Below are 4,280 nucleotides of genomic sequence, written 5' to 3'. Positions count from 1 at the left end.
CCAAACAAATGAACCTCTCGTTTTAGTTGTTTATGATGATGACAGTTTCCAGTGATTCTTCCATCCTTCTTTCATATCCCCGTATGTGCGAATGCACGCATAAATTAGAGAAGCGGACGAAAGCTTGCGTATTCGGCGTTGCGTTACCTGTGCGGACAGTTTCCGTATAGAGCACATGATTCACAGACACAATCAAATTGAACATTACATTAACTTCCAAATTGCTATCGACTCCAATGATGTCCTTGTGGCACACGCTTCAAAATAAGTCATCCATGCGAGAATCATCCTTGGGGGACATTCTTCGGTTTTGTAGGTGATTTCCTCAGCGAACCTAGATAAATGGAAGGACTAGCTCCTTCGTATTACCTTGAGGTGAACCGTCCTTCTTACGGTGCAGTCAAGACTCCATTTTAACAAAATCCCTAAGAATTCTAGATGGATTACTGAGCATTTCATTAAAATAGCAAGTGAGAAGTGGGGTTCATTCAGATGATTTACACTGAATGCGGTTCATGGCAAAATCTTCGACATGCACGTGGGACAACTTCGAAAGCCAAGCGGCCATTTTTCGTGCATGGTAGAAGCACACCCACAGGTGGAACATTTGCGTGGATTTTTTCAAAGTAAATATGACTTTTATCAATAGAATATTGTAAATTCAGCTATCTTGTATAGGATATATTGTTAAACAGTCACCGAGCATTGACAGGCGTTTCTGCTTCCAACTGGTGCGGTGTGAAATGCTTCCGAATGGGCTATAGAATGCGAGGTACATAGTGTAAGGTGAACGAGCCGTGTTCAGTATGAGTCACATTGGCTTGTCTGTTTGTCTCAGACTCACTGCTCATGTTCTCATAGATGCAGTCTGTGGGACGTGATTCACCTCCAATACCATCTTGGGGTTTCGGGAAATGACTATTTTGTTGCTTTCAACTTCCAATGGTGTTGACCAATAGAAGATATATGCCGTGAATTCGTGAACCTTACGCCAATTCACTTTCAGCTTGCATTAGCTAGCGCAAGCGAGTTATGGTCTAATTCGATTGTTGAGGTGCAATCAGGTACAAACCCCTGGGAGCCAAGCGTGTTCGCAAGCAAACTACTGACTGGACAATGTAGAAAACCTATGGTATGCGTCACAAATAGATACGAAATGATGCAGACCTTGCAGAATATCCGGATGGACATGGGTAGTACACTTATCATGAAACACTGCGCTTATATTTCAAGGTCGTCCCTGAAGACGTTCCAAGACAACTCGAGGATCTCATCCTGGCTTGAACTTACCACGATAACTTGAGACGCCCACGTAACCGGACTGCTGCCTGGCGAAATACATTTGCAAAAACCAATTTGGTTTTGCGAAAGACCCACGTGGAACCCAGCTAAATCTCTCGTTTGTAATGTTTCCAGGCAACTGAATGTACTGCAGCAGGCCGCCTCAGGATTCAGTTGACACGATATACGAGAGGTATGTATATTCGTCATGCACCACTCATAAGGTTGCTGAAAATTGTCCGACATCCCACGACCGGTTTCTCCCTTCTTGATAGGCACTGTCCTCGGATTTCCGTAATCCTTATGTTCTACTTGAAAACGAATTGCACTCATTTGTATACAAATTTTGTTTCGTGAGAGACTCACCGTGAACCTCGATGAATCTCTCATTTGCGATGTTTCCAAGCAACTGAATGTGCTGCGCCAGGCAGCCTGATGTTGTATTTGGCATGATATCGCAACACAAGTATATTCGTAATGCGCCACTGCTGTTGGTATGTCAGTTTTTGGGGTACATTTGGGCCGAATGTCGCAGTAGTTCAGCTAAACACAGTGGCAAAAAGTCACAAATAATTAGAACAAAAAGAACACGTTAACCGTGATGCTGAGAGGTCATGATAGCTAGACTCACACTTGAAAAGGGAAATGAGGAATTGGTTAATTAGCCCAAAATAACGATCTAGGTGTTCCATGTGACAGGTAACGTGTTACACTGACGTCCCACACTGACTTCAAACCTAACTAGTCAACAGTCTTTCCCACTGTGTCATACTGAATTACCGGCAGAAACATAATTGGGGTGAGTAAACACAAGGTGTGGATTAGGGTAGCGAAGTAAACAAGGGACATCGTCGTGGTTGGCACTGATTACGTCTCATCGTATTATGGCGAAGCGTTTGCAAGTCAAGGACGGTGAACCGATCACTAGCCATCCAATCAACAACCAGTACGTTCTGACTCACACCCCAACGGGTTTCTGCGAATATGTCTAAGGAACAAGAGTACCAGATCCGTGAAAGTAAGCAAAAGAGTTTTGCAGAAACAAATGCCGCGACTTAACCCTCAGCCTTCAAAAAGCCAGTTGAAAAGCAAGGTGAGCAAACAGACACTCTTCCATAAATTCAGACGATGTGAACAGAAATGTACACTGAAGCTGTTGTGCTTGATGAGATTCAGTTGAACGTGTGGCACAAAATCATCCTCAGCCGGGCTTGAGAAAATGCCTGAATAGTTCAGTCCGCATTCTGTTTTTGTTTTCCTTCTTTACATTACTGCACTTTTATTTCCATTCCCTTATACTTGAACCTTTAAATTTAGAAGTTCCGCTCCCTCGTCATACAATACAGTATGAACTGATACCTTGCTGGTCTAGAAGTATTCCATTCATCTAATGCTGGGGTCAATCACGCGACTATTATTTGTGTTGCTTGGTTCAATGTGGATGTGCAACATAGTAGACAGGTTGCGGCTCTGCTTTGTAGAATCCTTTGCGCAACGATGCGACTGCAAACGGAATAGTTCAGCTAGGTGGCACAATTTGAAATGGCCAACGGTGTCGGAGTGACAGATCGAGCATCCGTCGACAATATTTGAGCCAGAAAACTTCCTGGAAAACTTCTTCGTACTGAAACTTCTTGACAATTTTTTACCTGTATCACAGATATCTGATTTTCAGGAGGCTGCATAAAACCTGCCTTTTATCATACACTTTAAACTGTATTGCAAATAGTTGCGTAATTTAGCCTTCCTTGGGGCAGATCCGTAGCTTTGTCAAGGAAATCCTAAGTAGGTATTTTGTTGATAAATCTCAAGACGTCATAATTCTTAACCTGTGAGTTCAATTGGGCTTTCCAGAATACGTCGGTGAGTATTCAAACTTGAGTTAGTGAGCTAGTTGCACTGGAACATCCAATTCATAAAATGGATGCGTTCCAGACCCTAGCGAATTAACACGCAGTTTTACGCATCATTGCTAAGCGACTACGTGTTAGATTTAGTACAATCTTTGGAGTTATCTCAGAGATATTTGACTGCTCGTGACTAAGGGGAATACTAAGCCAACAATTGGAAGGACTGCCACTGTGAGTGTCTCCCGAATTCGTCCTGGATGCGAAAGGCACATTAGTGGATCACGTAACCATTTGAACTTATCGTTGTTACGGTTCGATTCGGCGAACTCTTCGACTGCGGTGCAACCGATATTGTGCAACTGTCAGCAGATTGGTTTGTGGTCGCAATATGTAAGTGAGGAGACGCCAATCCGTTCTTATTTAGCTGACTGATAATATGGGTTCTCAAATACCCCATCGCTTTGTGCCAAGAATTCGATCCTCGCTATTTCGTCGAACGCTGCGAATGCACAGGTGATCCACAATTATTACTCGTGTGGCATATGTGCGCGTTATTTCTGCATCATTCTGAAGACTTTTAACAACCGAAGTCAGAATTGCTTTTTCGCCTAGCTTATCTTTCAGAATTGATGAACGAGCTGGACATCTTTTGAGAAGCCAAGGAGTGCTTCACGAAAACGACAGGTTTATCAAAAATGGGACAGTAATATACACGAGAGTGGTGTAAGGATGAACAAAATTCAGTAGCTCGATAATGAAATATCGGCTGAGGTGTTAAATTATCCACTTCATTCACGAGTCCCACATGTGGAAAACCAAATGTTCTCTACGAACAGGTGACGAGAAATCATTGACCGGACGTCTTAAATGTTCAGGACAATCACCGCACTCTACCCCGATATGAGTAGTATATTTGTGCTGCAATGAATTCACGCTACACTCATTTTTAGATGTCGACAACACAAATTTCGATAGCATGCCTGGATTGTAAACAATCAGACGGTGGTCGGAAACTGAAACAGGTGGGTGGAGGGATGACAGCAGGCCAAGTACACTGACTCCCAATAATGTTACACAACGCTGTAGGTCGCAGGTAAAACCAAGCTCGGTGTAAGGACAGCAAATAAGTTTGCTATTCATTTGGTGGGG

At 43.1% G+C, this 4,280-nt stretch overlaps 1 protein-coding gene across 1 annotated transcript in view; it reads right to left on the bottom strand.

The window, feature by feature from the left end:
- Nucleotides 1–4,280, bottom strand: part of T265_15758 (hypothetical protein) — a gene marked incomplete at both ends in the record, with an annotated part of 19,581 nt that overhangs the window by 14,272 nt on the left and 1,029 nt on the right. The window lies entirely within an intron of this gene.

This window comes from Opisthorchis viverrini, assembly GCF_000715545.1.
Source record: "Opisthorchis viverrini unplaced genomic scaffold opera_v5_850, whole genome shotgun sequence".
In the NCBI taxonomy this organism is placed as follows: domain Eukaryota; kingdom Metazoa; phylum Platyhelminthes; class Trematoda; order Opisthorchiida; family Opisthorchiidae; genus Opisthorchis; species Opisthorchis viverrini.
The sequence above is the reverse complement of the archived record's forward strand: the minus strand, read 5'-3'. Positions and strand labels throughout refer to the sequence as shown.